Raw genomic sequence first — 17935 nt, 5'->3', positions numbered from 1 at the left:
CTCAGTCAATTTGTCAATCACATTATATCTACTTACAATGAATGATATTTTGGTGACCCAAGCTAATCTCCTCCGGTGTCAACTATTGGCAGCGGTTGGAGTCCTCCGAGCAAGCCGTGGGTATGCCAGTGTGCCTACAGTGACAAAGAAGACCATTAGTGAGCATGCCCAAGAGAGCTCAAGCTGACACCAAACTTTCTCCAGGATCTCTAAAACTAGAACCTCAGTCAATTTGTCAATCACATTATATCTACTTACAATGAATGATATTTTTGGCGACCCAAGCAAATCTCCTCCGGGTAAGCCGTGGGTATGCCTACAGTGACAAAGCGCACACACACACACACACACACGTTTATTTTTTTTTCTATTCAGACACATTCCAGTATGTTCTGCCTTTTCAAGGGAAAAAAAATACCTTTAGCCAGGGATGGCTTTACTTGTTTTCAACCTTTTTCATATCAAGGCCCAACATATGCAGCATTTGAGCCACGGGCCACCATTGGATGACATTTAGACTCTCAGACCCAAAACTAAAGGATAACAACAAAATTGTTATACAATTTTGATGTGGTAGCATAGTACAGGGTTGAACAGGTTGATCAAAAAATATAAAACTCTACATTCTCTAATAATGCAAACTCTCCATAATTTAGCTGGGGACCACCTGGAACCCCCTCAACAACCACTGATGGTCCCGGACCACCAGATTAAAACCACTGCATTACTTTATTTTCTGCTATTAATCTCGAGGGAAAAAAATCCACCCTATGTCTCACACACGGAGAAAGGGAGGAGGAGAGGAGGCCAGGGGAGATTATGTCAAAGCCAAAACAAAAGTTTAATTTACGCTTTACGGTAATTAAAGATTGAAATTTCATTCATGTATAAGGATTTTAGGACATATTAATGATTTACATGAAGAGTTCCTACAGTCATGGATTATTTTATTGGGACTTTATAAAGCTACTGCGCGTGGTCTGGACAGCACAACAACGTCAGGTAGGCTAATAATCAATATGCTCATTCATTCATCTGATGGTATAATCACCGTGTAAGTGTCACCCCTCAAATATAGACGATCTACAGGCTCCTGTGTCGTAATGCTTGCATGTGGATCGGCTGCTTTTACAACAGTATAAACGTTTAGCCCCACTGGAGCAGAAAACCTTCCCCAGTGTAATTATTATCATTGATGACAGTTAAGAACCAAACGGACCCGTAAGGAACAGCCAAGGATTGTCCGCGGTCTAATGCAGTGGTTGTGGTCCTTGTGGACCACCTGTGAGAACCACAACTTGTGGTTCTCACAGTGGGGTCCGACCGTCCGGGTGAGGCAGTTCCAGGGAGTCCACAGCTAAATGATATAGGAACCAAATGGACTCGTATAGGTCTGTAACTCCGAGCTGGATTGACTCGTGCGTCGCGGGGACTCCTCCCCGCGCGTCGGGTGTATTGAACCGCACCATACTGCACGTAGCCTCGGTCCACTCCCACCCAGGCTTAGTACTGCTAGTAAGCTAGCCGACTAACATGACATTAAAAGCCCCACCGACGTGTGCCTGTGCGGCAGCAATCTCACACACACACCGGCTTGGCGTGCGTCGTAACGTTAAAGTTAAGGTGTGTGAGGGAAACGCATTTAAACTTATATACAGTCTACAGACATGAACAGCACACATCATTTGTTGGAGCAAGACTGAACGACAGCATGCACAAGTTCACAACTAGACTAGTTATCATTAAAGTGTAGGGGAGAAATAGAGGATGACTGACTTACCTCAGAGACACGTAGGCCTATGAACTTTACTTTACTTCTTTACTTAAATCTTCTGACTTCTTCAGTCACTTCACTGGCTGCTTCTCTTTGCATTTCCCTCTCAAAATGGATGCAGTTTTGCGCCAAACCCACAATGCAGAGCGGTTCAATTACTTAAAGTAATTAGTTGTGATATTCACAGTAACATTCTGAAATTATTGTGAAATAATACTGAAAGAGTTGTGAAATCCTTGTACCAATTTAAAGTACAGTAATTTGTTGTTATATCACAGAGGATGGTGTGATTTCACAGTAACATTCTGAATACTGTATTTTATTGTGAAATAATACTGAAAGAGTTGTGAAATCCTTGTACCATTTTTTGCGCCAAATCCCACAATGCAGAGCGGTTCAAGTAATTAGTTGTGATATTACAGAGGATGGTGTGATTTCACAGTAACATTCTGAATACTGTATTTTATTGTGAAATAATACTGAAAGAGTTGTGAAATCCTTGTACCAATTTAAAGTACAGTAATTTGTTGTTATATCACAGAGGATGGTGTGATTTCACAGTAACTTTCTGAATACAGTATTTTATTGTGAAATAATACTGTAATTTATTGTGAAATCCTGTTATAAATTAACAGTGTAGTCTTAGCACTTCATAGTAGCCAGCATAGAATAGCCCACAAACGTCACATCCGGTTTTAGCCCGGGGTAAACAAAATGGTCTTCCCCATAGAGTTATAATAGCGTATGATCCTTTGGATCACGTTCAGAGCGATGTGTTGGATGATAGAAATATTGACAGCCAAGAAAAATCCATCAGAAAGACATCTGGAACACTCGCCCTCGGAAAGTTGACTTATTATTACGTATACGAGACGATTTAGCCATGGTTCACATGGCGCTCGTCTGTCATGGCGGAACTTCAACCTGTTTTATGCACTTTTCCCATTTAGAACGTTAACGTCTACATACATGTTCAGATTTCAAATATAAAGTGCTCGCCCCAGAGCCACGGATGTTACAATCCTCGTCTGGTGGGTAATAGTACCCGTGTCTTCCGCATTGTTCAATAAAAAGCGTTTTAATCCGATCGGTGACCATTTTATCAGAGTTATAATGCACCAACCGATAGGGGCGCATGGCCATAAACTGATTAAACATTGCTTTTTATTGAACAATAGGCCTATCTCACAGCCCGCTTTCCACGCCCACTTCCGGTAAATAGGGGTGTCATTTAACATTAGGATGTACACGTTTTTTTCTCTGGAGAATCTAAGTACATTTTCTAATGTAAAAATGTGACAGACCAATATTATTATGAAGCAAACAAGATGGTAAATCAGCTCGAACAGATAGAACAAACCTTACCTTGAGAAAACAAAAGTTGCAGACTTCTTAAATTACCTCTGTTAACATGTAGCGTCTATGGAGTGACGTCACGCTATCACCACTAACCCCGAAAGGGGGCGTATTAAGGGGGCGGGGAAATTCTGTGAGATAGGCTTATACGGAAGATACCGGTACTTATTCCCGCCCTAGCAGAATTGTAACATCTATGGTCCTGGGGTGAGCACTTTATATTTGTAATCGGAACATTTGTGACTAAATTTGACTGAGGGATGCCATTGGATTTTTTTGAATTTTCGTTTTTTCATGTCATATGAAAGTAGGAGTAGTACAATAGGGCACCCCTAGGGGCTATTTTTGATACTGACTTGCCTTTTTTTCAGAGGGCACTTTGGGGGGCGTGGCACGCCGCCATTTTGTTTTACGTCACCAGAGTGGGTGTGTTTGAGGGCTGAGTTGGGGACATGTCTGGGCATGCCTGTGACCCCGTGTGGTGCGAGGGTGGGGAGACGGGGTAATTATATAATTGGATATTGTAGGAGGGGGTCCCCCCCTCAGCTGGAGATAAAGAGATTATAGTTCTTATCTCAAATGATTACCAGCGTCTGTCATCTTCAAGCACATTCTTTCACCCCCCTCCCCCTTAAAGACAGAACTCATTTACCTTCTATGACGTGTGCGGTGCGACGTCTGCGTCATAAAGGGGGTGGGCATACGGTGGGTAGGATACGTATATATATATATACCTATGTGGCAGTGTAGGTTGTGTCAAGGGAGAGAGGGTCTACGTGAGCGTCTACGTTATTCTTCACTTCAGCATATTTTCTAGACATGGATGAAACTATACCTCAGTGTATGGTATCTACCACACCTGCTTTTTATACGGATGATGATATTTTCGCGAATGCTGAACAGATGGGTGCACCTAAGAAGAGGAGATGTCGTGTGAGGGAACCTATCATTCCGACGTCTGTGGAGCCTGCGGTGTCTCTAGGCGGTACTAACGTCAGAGGTTGGTTCTGCTACCTACTATGGAAGATAGGTTCTCTCCTTGTATGTTTACCTATCTTCTCATGCATGGGTCTGGGATTGGCCGACGTCGAGGAGTCAGGCGACCTGCTAGGGTAAAAACTAAATACATGACGTGTATCATCTTTATCATTGTGCTTAAAAGAGGGGGGATATGTATATATTACGTATGTAGTATGCATGGACCGATGGTAAGCAGTGTTATAACCATTCCTCATATCCTAATGGATTTCTCATGTATTACAGATCATGCTCCTGCGAACACCATCTCCCTGGAGAGTGTTCTGGAACCTCTCACTGTGGGGCAGCTGTCTCCAGAGATCTCTACGGAGCATTCTGCGATGACCTCGATTGAAGATGCTCAATGCTCCACAGAGGCTGCAGCCACCTGTTGGTTAAACCATGAATACGCTGTGAATCTAGGGGCTCAGAACCTCACATACATATCTGAATTCGGGGAGTCTCTGATGGAGCCTGTAGGCACATCTACACCAACAGACGAATGCTCACTCATGGAGCCAGCGTCGGTCGAAGTGTGTTTAAAACCTGACGATGTCGCCATTCTAAAAGCCGTTATATGCCTGTGCGTTCAGAAAGTGTTGTCACGTATGCTTACGGATGAGTGTTATGGCTGTCGTGTGGATCATCCTTCGCAGAGACATCATAGTTGTCTATATGAGGCCCCTGTTTTTTATTTCGAGAGTCGGTATGATGATGTATCTGATTCGTTGTTCACCCCCATGCTATCGCATGCTCTGGCATACGCTGTACAGGCAACCAGTGGTAAAACAGTGATACCTCCCAGACTTCTAGGGGCTGCTGAGGTTATACTCAGTGACATGAGGTGTGAGCCCTATATAGTTGAAAGATTGGATCAGGATGTAAAAGTTAACGGAGGGGTACATATCACACGTATACTAGATAGAAGTGTGTACCTGTGGATGGGTGGTGACCCTCGCATCGATCAGTGATGTCTACGGAGTATAATAATAATGGCGAATGCTGTGTATACTGTAACAGTGTTGTGTGTGTGTGTGTGTGTGTCTCTACTGAAATAAAACTCTCCGACTACCTATCAATCTTGTCCAGTTGATGTATACGTGTCAGTATGGATGCAGCTCTGCGGAAGGTGTATTACGAACCAACCAACCCTGGTGGTTTGGGGGGTGTAAACAAACTGTTTGCAGGGGTCAAAGAAGACGCGAGCATCACTCCAAAAATATCCGATATTAAAAACTGGCTATCGGGGGAGGATACGTATACCCTTCATGCGCCTGCTGCTATACATTTCCCTAGAAATAGGGTATTGGTTAGCGGGATCGATGCACAGTTTCAAGCTGACTTAGTCGACATGTCTGCGTATTCTGAAGAAAATGACGGGACACGGTTTCTCCTGACATGCATAGACGTCTTCTCCAAATATGCATGGGTACGACCTCTATCAAACAAAACAGCTAGGTGTGTTACAGCGGCGTTTAAAGATGTTTTAGCTGAAGGACGCGTACCGCGGAAGCTACAGACAGATGAGGGGAAGGAATTCTATAATAAAGCATTTCAGGAAATGATACAACAACACAATATCATACACTTTTCGACAGCAAATGAGACGAAATGTAGTATAATCGAGCGTTGGAATAGAACACTGAAAACGGTCATGTGGCGGTATTTGACTGCCAACAATTCGCGTAGATATATTGACTCTTTACAGGATATGGTGAATGGCTATAACAGCGCTTACCATCGGTCCATAAAAATGGCCCCTGTGAATTTTAACAATCTGTATAAAACAAAGCAGATAAAATTCCCCACATTTAAATATACTGTGGGGGATACGGTCAGGATATCGAAATATCGCGGTATATTCGCAAAAGGATATGAACAGACATTTACAGATGAGATATTTACAATAACTGAACGTATAGGTCGGACGCCAGTCGTGTACAGACTGAAAGATTATGCAGACGAAGGTATACGTGGTACATTCTACGAAAAAGAGTTACAGGGCGTCATAGCGGGTAAAAGAAAAGTGTATAAGATAGAGGAGATACTGGGGACGAGAAAACGACGGGGCGTGAAATATGTTCACGTGAAATGGGTTGGCTGGCCTCCGAAATTCAATTCATGGATACCGGAGGCGGATATTTCAAACATTGAAATGTTAACTCTCGTCCTCTGGCCGATCCATACCATCTGCTACTGATCATGGATACAGCTCGTGGGGAGGAGTTCTACATAACACTCCCAAGTAATGCATCGTTAGATGTATACCCGGGGAATAAGATATGGAATTATCGTATAAAGCTGGCTAAGCCTATTATACTCAAGCAGCCATATCAAGTGGGTGTTATTGAAGTTCAGTACCCTAAAAGCTGGGTGAGCTTCCCCGAAGAAGACGGGAGGATTCTACTCACCCTGAACAAGTCTGCGGGTGGGGCTGCTGTGAAAATTAACATACCCGCGGGGCATTATGACACCATACCTAAAGTTATAAAGGAGATAAACAGTCGTATTGTAAGGCATACGAAAACACTGACCATGCTGTATAACAGTATAACGAACCGTGTATTCTTTATGGGAGACGAGACAGCGACCATTGTATTCAAAGGGGGTCTAGCCCGCATCCTAGGTTTTATACCTAAGACTGAATTTCAGATACAGCCGACAACGGCCGCCGGAGGGTATGCCCCACACCCAGCGGACATTTATGGAGGATGTTATAGTATGTTTATATATACGGACATCGTCGACTACCAGAGGGTAGGCGATACATATGTACCGCTTCTACGGAGTATAAATATTACGGATGACCCCCGTAGAGTTGTCACTCTGTTGTACGACAGGCCTCACTACACAGGTCTCTCGAAGGCTGTCATAGACGACGTACAGATATCCATAAAAAACGATCAGAATCAGGATATACGTTTTACGTACGGAAAGGTGATAATTAAACTACACTTTAGACCTGTCAGGAGTAATTTCTAGATAGAAAATCGTTAGAAAAATGCGCGGCGCCCCGTACATAGCCGATGATGGGCGCTACATGTCATACTACACTAACCAGGCAGGATCTGCGCTCCCTGGTTTCGCTGGCTCCCCGTCTCAGTATGGGGCAGGTTTGGGTGGGATGTTTAGAAATTTATTTCGTTATGCCCTACCGCTCCTAAGGCGTGGGTTCAATATAGCTAGCCCACACCTTAAAACAGCCGCAAAGAATATAGCCGGTGACGTTGTAACAAGATTGGTATCGAGAGTTACAACTCCGCGGCAGGACGGGTGGGGAATAGTGTAAAGATATCCTATTCAACGATACAGGTACAGGATAAAAAGTCCACAACGTGTGGAGAGCATTGTATCTTTTTCCTTAGTAATATCCAGAATGGACTTACATATCAGAGGGTTTTAAAAATGTATTCAGATTATCCATCATGTAATGATCTAATGGTGTGCTCATATGTCAAACGAATACAACCCCGCTTATGTCGCGGGCATGCCGTTACATGTGTACAGTACGCCAGACGGTGAATGTAGCATATGTATACACAATTGTCATGAAATTAAAGTCTGGTGAAACATTTCCATGTCTTTTTAGAATCATTCTTTTATTCAGGAAAAGCGAGTGACAGTGGAATAGGCATATTAATGTCAGAGGTGGTAATACGTTAACACAGTGTAGGCATTAATACAGCTTGGTTTAAGATCACATCATAGACAGTCCCTGTAGAATGAGGTGTATATATACATAGCATCAGAGGTAGAACATAAGCATATAAAAACAAAGCAATAAAAAACAAAAACAAAAAACAAAAACGGAATGAATAGCATAATAACGGACTGAAGTAAGCCTTTTCAGTATGGTGTCCATTTAGCAGAAGCTAGTCTACCACGCGTTCTACCCCTACTCCGTAGTCGCGGGGTTATCTCAGCGCTACTGTCCCTTGAGTGTTCACCCCGAGAAAAGGCTGTACCCCTCATTGCCATAATATCACGTTTCACATCAGAGTTAGGTATAACTGATAATGGTACATTCAGCGTTGCAATCTTTCTTCGAAATTTATGCCAACCGACCGGTCGGCTTTCATTAGCTACACGGTGGGACGCTGTTATATTTTTTAGGAGGTCATATACATGAGACCCTGCTACGGATGCACCGTCTACGACCAACTCGCCTTGGGGAGTCCACGTAATATGATCCTTAGATTTAGACAGCACATCTACAATATGTAATGCATTCTTCTTGTTGCGCTGTGGCATATGTTTCACAATATCTGATACCATGAAATCATCCCCTGTAATAGTTTCAATGCCAGGCGGAAGTGAAAGTGTGAGGACACTCTTCTCGTTAGCCCCTTGTCTTACCAATGAGAGGTAACGTTGTAATACAGACGAATATTTCTTCGCTTTTTCATGAATGTCTATACTGGGTGTGAGAAGGAGCCTGCGTATTTCAACATCTAGTTCATTTTCAACAACATTACGGATAGGAGTGTCCAGGCCGGGGGCGGGGGTAGTATGTCTCATCCGCTCTATATCATGCTGCGAGACCATAAACATTTTCTGTACATGGTCCATGACGTGTGTCAGTTAATTCACCCTCGTGAAAAAAGCGATGTGAGAAACGGAATTGCAGCAGCGATAGCGGGTAGAAAAAATGCACCACCGGTCTGGTTAACAAGCCTCTTTTTCCTGTTAACGCTAATTGCTTTGGATGCTAGCGTCCGTAACTGGGTCTTCTTTTTCTGAAGTTGTGTGTACTGTCTCCTTGTTAACGGAATCTTACCGTTGAGTATGTTGAGAGCTATTTCACATAATGTGTTAAGGAAGTCAGGCCCCGCGTTGTTTAGAATAACCCTGCGCATAGCAGGGCGGGCTTTATATAGTCTCTCCAGAATAATGAGGTTTCTTTGGACCCGGGCAGACATGTCCTACTTCGTGGGGGGTTTAGGTACGTAAACAACTGGTCTGTCTGAGAGTATGGCCGTTCTGAGGCGATATGTGTCTGGTGTAGTCGCTTTAAAATCAATAAGTAAGTAACCGTACGGTATACTAGTGGCATCAGTAAACGCCTGAAGAAAATAACGTACATTACCCGGGTACATCTGTCTAGCTAGTAGTGATATCTGATACGTATCACGGGGGTTCTTAAAAAGAATCATGTAGTTTGTATTAAGGCTAATAGTCCGACTGGACTTGCCTTGAATGAAAAGATTTTGCATTAGATATATACAGCTCAAATTCCTATGGTGGACATACTGGGTAAACACATTCTGTACTTCCATATTATTAGAGGCATCGTTCATTAAATCATCAATAATCAGCAGATTATTGGAGTGTACAGGCATTATCTTGTCATCAGCTAGAGATTCCGGGATCCCTTTAATACAATTAATATCACGAATCTTCAGCAGATGGTCGAATCTGGGCTGCCAGCATGTATAGCCTACAGATAAATTATGTTATGTATTTCAACAGAAAATATCTTATCAACACTCTCTATGAGACTAGACACGAAATGGGTCTTCCCGCTGTTTGAAGGCCCACTGACAATCATCGAAAAAGGATGCTGTAATGAGTTCTGATAACCATCACCAGCCCTTACATTAGTCCGACTAGTAGCCATAAGGTAGCGTCAGGTATTCGAGCCATTGGATTGAAACAGTAGAGTATGTCTTATCCAACCCTAGATATGCACCATCATAAGTCAGAGCGATCGTGTTATCTGCTAGAAAGTTGGTCTTAAAAACCGCCATGCATGCCCCGGCTAATGTTGTATGGCTGAACGCGTCCAAGCCGGTCGCTATAGTGAATGCTTCTCTATATTTGATCACGGCCGTGCGTAGAACCACAACATCATTCTTACAGTATAACGCTAGTTCCCTTCTGAAATCAAATGTCATACCTCTTACAGTGGCGTACCACGTCATGAACTCTTCTCTGTCTGCCTCGCGCATATGCTCATAACCGTAGTAATGCGGAGGAGGGTAGACTCCTACGTAATTCTGATTATGCGGCGTGTTGAATTTATGGGGAAAAAAACCTTTACAGAGGTCCGGAAAACCCATAGCAGACGGTGTGTTAGCGAGTCTCATAGGTAGGAAGCTGTAACTATCAATCCATCGCTGGTTGAACTCCTTATCTGTCATGCAAATGATCTTCCCTCCACGCATAATGGTTTTCAACATAATCCCCCTGTCAACGCAATCTCTCAGTATGATGTGGCTGTCGAAACCGGCTGAATTATGAGCGATGAAACCATAATCCTTAAAGAAAGGCTTCCTGTAGTTATCTACAAATTTCGATACACAATCCACACCGTACGCTTCGAAACAAAACTCTCCATCAAGCCTCATACCATATACATAGTTAGCGACATGTACACCATCAATTACTTGCGTCTCGAAATCAAAAACAATGTATTTCTCTGAGATCGCTTTTCCTTTAGGAATACTCCCTATAAAACATTCATGTACAACACCTGCATGTAGTGTGTGCTTACAATACGGGCACTTCCTCCCTGCACATGTATGTCCGTATTCATGTGTGCCATCACCGCGATCCCGTTTACGACCAATCTTAGGGTAAACTTCACCACAGAGTTTACAACGCATCATTTTGTCGCAGGGTACGAAATTTACTGATGGGGCAAGCTTCTTGTGCTGAGTGTGACAGTAGTCGGACAGGCATTTCTGATTGCACTCACCACAGAATTTATGTACACCTTTGTGTGCGGCACAATCAGTGTAGCATATTTTACAGATCATAGGACACGCATGTTTGGTTCTGTCGTTAAACCCTGCGTAGCACATGTCACAGGTATACGATGTGCCGTGAAACTTGTGGGGCTGTAATATGAGACAGTAATGATCATCCTGCAGGTATAGCTGTATCACCGATTCACCATCTATAGTATGATCAGATGTTCGGAATAATGTCAGCTGTTTATTAACGCGAGTATGATGAAAAACAATTATCTTTACCCCTAATTTAACCTCGAAGGCCGAAATGTCATTGAGAGCTACAGCATGGGTGAGGTCATGCCCTGTACATGTATGTATACCAACAGCGGTCTGGCGTAGCAGTACTGGCGACATGTCGGGGTGCATATATCTAGCAACGCATAGCGAAAAACATATGTTATCTTCGTTGTCAGGACTGTACAAAGCATTAGCATCCACTCTTACTCCCCGTATCTTGTCGTACGGTAATTTAGCCATGGTCGTCCGCACCCCTCCGCTAGACCCCTGCGCTATATCAATTCGCATGAATAATTCAGAATCGCCCATAATCGAATCGTTACTCTGCACTATATTGACTATTTCGGCCAGAAATGCATCAGCAATATCAGGAGTCTCACTCAATACAACTGTATGTACACAGCTCGACATCGATGGACCATCGAGTGTTACATTCAAGGTAGAACCCGGCGTCGAAATCTCTATGGCTCTATTAATTGGAACTGAAATACGGTCCTTAATCAAACTCCCCAAAAGCTCCAAATTCTCACACGGTATACCATCGAAGCTTATAGGAGCTCTCACGGTTTTACCATTAAATCTGGGTACATCTGCGACGTGAACATGAATATCATCTGGTGCAACAGCGTCTGCCCCATTGTTAGCACTGTGTCTGCTCACACCAGCGCCTATCTGCACCGTAGGGGTGGGGGTAGGTATAACAAGTGCTGCCGATGTGTTACTACCATGTATGGGTGTACTGGCTGAGTCAGGACTGCACGGCAACATATCTATGTCGCACAGATCGGACATACTCTCAGAGTCAGAGTCAGAGCCAGACATCTCTTCAGATGACCCTGATGACGTCAAATCATCAAGGTCGTCTGAAGAGTCGTCTGGTTCTGAGTCGACGGGAGGGATATCCTGTAATCTTTTAAGTGTCTTGGCCATACTAGCCTTAATAATTTTGCATAAACGCGTAGCCTTGACAGCGTAAGCTTCCATAACTGGATCGAAACCCTCCCCCCCATAACTGTCCCCAGCTGTTTGTTCAGACATGTCGCAAATATATCCCTCTGTATACCCCGTAAGATAACTGATACTCGCACAAATATGGTGACTGCAATATACGCTTTATTATACATCTAGATAACACATGTTTTCAATCCAACCAGTAGTTATGAATCGGTGAGAAATGAGGTGTAGATATTACATGAGAAAACAACAAAAATAAGAAAAACAGAAAATAAAACAACCACAATCAGAAGAATAAAAAAGAAGTAGGATAAGAAAATATCACTAGGCTGATTGCATGGGTAATTATAGAATACAGCTGATCACGTTTTACACATTTTGCGCGATTTGCGCGATTTGTGGGTTTTGACCGTTTTAGGGCGCATAACACGCTCTACTCTATCCAGTACAGCTGCAGACACACAGCCTTGCTCCAGTAAGTCTAAAACCGTTGCGTATATCTTACGAGATTCACGGTTTAAATCAATGTTCTGCTGTTTGATACTTTCAGACAGTATGGACCCCACGCTAGCCACTATCAGGTCCGCCTGCTTGTACATCAGGTCAGACGCATGACCCTGTAACGCACGCACGGCTCCATCTACAGCTGAGCTAACCTCTGTGTGTACGAAATCGAGAGATTTTGCTATAATCGGAGCCGCAGCATGTGTTATGGCTTCATGCACAAATACAGATATTGATGATTCATTAAGACTATTGTCCTCCACCATCACATCGCTCTCACCAGAGCCCACCGCATTTCCTCCGTCTACAATGCTAGCCACATGATTTTCTAGGACGGCAGTACACCCCACAGTTTCGGCTGCATCAGCAGCAATCACCACGGTAGGGGTGATTTTCCTAGCAGACAGGTCGTCAACACAGCTGTTGACTATACAATCAGTAACAGCTTCGTGTGTGATGGAATGCAAGCCTTTAGGCTGACTTACTATTGATGGTTTCGTCGTCGTCTCCGATGATTGGTCAAAATCGATCTGTTCCGCAGTGATGATACATTCGAGGTCATCCAGTTTTTCTGCGAGGGCGTATGTAATGTCTATGATTTCTTGACGTTTAGTTTGAAGATCATATTGCAGCTTCGCGATGTCAGCATTCAGGGTAGCCAAGTCGAAGCGGAGCGCTCGCGGAGGGATCGCTGAAACGCTGTCCCCAAGTCCTGGAGGAGTCACTGTGTGGTTGTCCACAGCGTCTGTAATAATGATAATAGAACAAAAACAACATATTTACATCAGTTGTATAAAAATATGGAATAGATATGGTAATGTAGCCATAATGTTATCGAAAATATTACTGTTATCAGAAATATATATATATATATATATATATATATATATATATATATATATATATATATATATACACTCTTCAGAAACCCTGAACAATATTAAAATAAAACACACCTGTCCGGCACTTCTTTGCACGGTTGACGCTATCACACGCCCTGTTTATTTCAATCAGGTGCGCTGATCTATTTTTCTTCAGTGATAGTCTCCCCCCCGTAGGCCGTTCAGGGTCGACGCCTCGCGGTACTGCTGGCCGTTTCTCATCAATAAGATGAATTCGGGACCTATCTGGGGGTGAGACATCATTGGTTAGTTTCACAGTATCAGAGTCGCACACGCGCACACACACACACACACACACACACACACACACACACACACACACACACCGGAATAATCCACATTCTATCATTCATGTTGATATTAAACATCATATATATCGTAGGTGAATATTTACATAAAATCACTGTTTACACCAAAATGAATGTAGCACCATATATTATACCATAATCTCTCACAATCATGCATGCACGCCACACACACGCTACAACAATCACATGATGTATAATGAAAGGACTTACCCGAGGAGTTTCTGTATGAAGACCATACTGACGGAGGGAGGTACGAGCGGTTCGCGTTGTCCAACAGGTAAAGAAAAAACTAAAAAAAAAGCAAGAGAAATACCCCAATATCCGCGATGTTCTGGTTATGAGTTTTGTAGACGAGAGGGGGAGCTGTAGATCAGTTTCAGTTCAGAGTCCGTAGGCTGCATGCGCTGTTTGCTGATGTTGTGATCTTGGAAAAGCGGCGGGCCTTATAGCCACTAGGGATTTACACTCCGCCTCCGAAGAAAAAAGGGTGTAGACCGAGTGACGCGTATTCAAAATCACCTCAGCCACGGCCCCCGTCTGCAGAGAATACACACCCCCCCCCCCTATTCGTATTCAGTGGCTTGACACCCCCGCAGAGCGTCTGGAGGACTAATGACCATTACTATACACTGTAATCGAACAGCCAAACATACAGTAGATTATCCTGTCTGTCATCTAAGTAATTAATTTAAGTCTGTAGCGCGGATCTCATGAAAGGAACACACACACACACACACACACACACACACACACACACACACACACACACACACACACACACACACACACACACACACACACACACACACACACATACACACATACATACACACACTGATATTAATAATCTAGATGCCAGCAATAACAGACTTCTGAAAACACGCCCTCTAATATAATCCCTTCCATCTTTAAAGATGATATATTCTCAATATCATTTAGAGTGATATTCTCAGGAACTGGACGCTGCAATGTGGGGGTTGATGGGTCCACTTTATATGGAACCCCTCGCAGACGAGGGTAGCGCCTAAGTAAGCGCGTATCGGCTAGTACAGCCCTCAGAAATTGTGCGGCGTGAGAATTCATATCAATGTTGCTACTGATTACCGCCGAGACGTCAGACCCACCCCTTATCATCCTAGTCATAACCCTCCGCCCGTCATACGTAATTACCGACGCCTCGTATAATATATTTAACATATAGTCTGTGTCTGTGCTAAATATATCGCGGAATACCTCACCGTACTTCTTCATAATGTCTACAGCACTACACATGCTGGTGACAAACCTACCCGCACACACACACACACACACACACACACACACACACACACACACACACACACACACACACACACACACACACACACACACACACACACACACACACACGCTCGTGAGGACGGATAGCGGATCAAACAAATACGAACAATGATGTCACAGTCCTAATTGAGTTTAGTTTGTAAGGAATCAACTGCTCTGCTCAGACTGAAAAACAAATGGTACTGTTTTATGCTACACATCCCCTCCACAGGTCTAACTAGCATAATTCAACAAAGAGGCAGACCTAATTAGATATCGTCTCTAAGCTGATAGGGGGGTCACTAAGCGGAATACACATTTCAAATAACATCATTGTCTCCAAACAGACAGGATGGGGACGGTTTAGTTTAGAAGGTAATTGAGTTCTGTCTTTAAGGGGGAGGGGGGTGAAAGAATGTGCTTGAAGATGACAGACGCTGGTAATCATTTGAGATAAGAACTATAATCTCTTTATCTCCAGCTGAGGGGGGGACCCCCTCCTACAATATCCAATTATATAATTACCCCGTCTCCCCACCCTCGCACCACACGGGGTCACAGGCATGCCCAGACATGTCCCCAACTCAGCCCTCAAACACACCCACTCTGGTGACGTAAAACAAAATGGCGGCGTGCCACGCCCCCCAAAGTGCCCTCTGAAAAAAAGGCAAGTCAGTATCAAAAATAGCCCCTAGGGGTGCCCTATTGTACTACTAGTAGTGCTCTAGTACAGGGGTGCCCACACTTTTTTGACTTGAGGTCTACTTTTAAAATTGCCAGCTCAAGGTGATCTACCAACCAAAAGATAATTATCCCTTTGCTTAAAATACTCAAAATATGTACCTATATGGCGAATAAATAAATAACATTAAGGCATTAGGACTTTCAAAATCTAGGTTTCAAAATCAATTCTATTTATTTATCTTTTCAGTTTCCCCGCATTGCAAAGAAGAGACTTAATTTCTGACTTTTTCGGATTTTCTGACTTGATCTGGCCTGTTAACATTTTCATAGACCTGGTTGCTTGTTTCTCTCTCAGTCACGAAATGTGGCAACCGTCAAAGCTAGTCCTAGTTTGTTTTGGTTGTGAATGTGATGCATGGATGATGGCATCATGATGCTACCGCACAGACCACACAGAGACTACCGTGGAGGCGCGGACCCCCACGCAGACTATCGCGGACCCCCACGGAGGTCGGCGCGGACCCCCGCGGAGGTCCGCGATAGTCTGTGTGGGGGTCCGCGTCGACCTCCGCGGGGGTCCGTGCCGACCTCCGCGGGGGTCCGTGCCGACCTCCGCGGGGGTCCGCGCCTCCGCGGTAGTCTGTGTGGGGGTCCGCGGATAATGGGGGTCCCCGCGGAGGAGTTTGTTTAACAACAGAACAGACCCGACATTCTCCTTCAAAGCCACCGGCGCGCCGCCGCCTGCCCGAGGCGAGGATTGTTTTTCTTTTTTTCTTTTTTCATGGCAAGGCCAAGCGGTCTACCTGCGCAGCGCTTGCGATTGACTGGTCGACCACGATCGACGTAATGGGCACCCCTGCTCTAGTATGTGAAGAGTCTGCCTGTGCTATTAACTCATTTAAAAAAAGAAAAAAAAAAGTTTTCCTGCTCTGGTAATAGCTGTAATTTTCGCGATGGCAGTCTCTCAGTCAAATCTGGTCACATTTGTGTAGGCGTAAGCCGCCGTAAGGACTGTAAATGGAGAATGTGCGTAAAACACTTCAGTTCAGGCCAGGGCTACCATGAGCTTACAGCGCGTTGCGACGCGTTGTTTGTAGATCTTTTGTTTATGCTGGGGTCCTGGGGTTCAAGTGGTTTATAGTCAGAGTATCCTTATCTAATTCAACTTTATTGCAGCGTCAAGTTGCACAAGCATAACCACCACTGAAATCGGACATCGATCTCCCTCTCCCTCCATGTTACAAAACATTGTGTTACCGCGGCGCAGTGTTTACTCGCCTGGTAGAGACAATAAATTAAACTTAACGTAATATCAAAAACCAACAGCCATTAAGTCATCAATAATGTTTATAGAACACATTGTAGTGAATTCTAAGTAGTTTAGAGACAGTTGGAACTTGGAACGGAGCCATCGGTGTGCGGTCGAAACGAATGGTGTCGGTAGTCTACTTGGAATTCACTAAAACATGTTCTATAAACATCATTGATGAATTAATGGCTTTTTAAAATGTATATATTATGATAAGTTTCAGTGATCATATCTATAGAAAAGTGTCTCTTACCATGCGAATATATCAGTCCATTGTGTTGTGCTGGATCATGCCCATGCAGTCAAGGAAAACATTCCAATCGGCCTCTAGCTTGTTTCATTTTCTAAAGTAGCGTTCCTTGTCGAGTGGCAACAAGGATCTGTGCCTGTGATCTGGCAAGCCATGACGCCTACTTTTAAATTAGTAGTATTTAAAGCATCTGTGTTTGAAAACCCAACACTTCACTGTTTATTCCGGTTGGGAGAACTCTGAACTTTCCCCCGGCTCCACCCCCCAGCTATATTGACGCCCCTGATGACAAAGGTCGGTGTCGGTGTATATATGTATAGTTTATATAGTTTCATTATATAGATATTCCACTGTTACGTTCTTAGTTTATGCATGTTTCATGATAACTACTTTTTATGTATGTGATCTATTGCCATGCTTTTTGTTCTTGCTTAATGTAAATCGTTCTGGATTAAGAGCGTCTGCTAAATGCCTAAATTGTAAATTGTAAGTTGTAAGCTCGTCGGTACAGGGTGGCCTGTTACTGCGCTGTCTGGCTGACGGGGCTTGCATTCAGCTTGTCAATTGTTATATCCGATACGGTGTATCCTTACTACTTCCTGCTGGT

This window comes from Electrona antarctica (assembly GCF_951216825.1).
Source record: "Electrona antarctica genome assembly, contig: scaffold_46, whole genome shotgun sequence".
Lineage (NCBI taxonomy): Eukaryota > Metazoa > Chordata > Actinopteri > Myctophiformes > Myctophidae > Electrona > Electrona antarctica.
Note: the sequence above shows the minus strand (reverse complement) of the source record.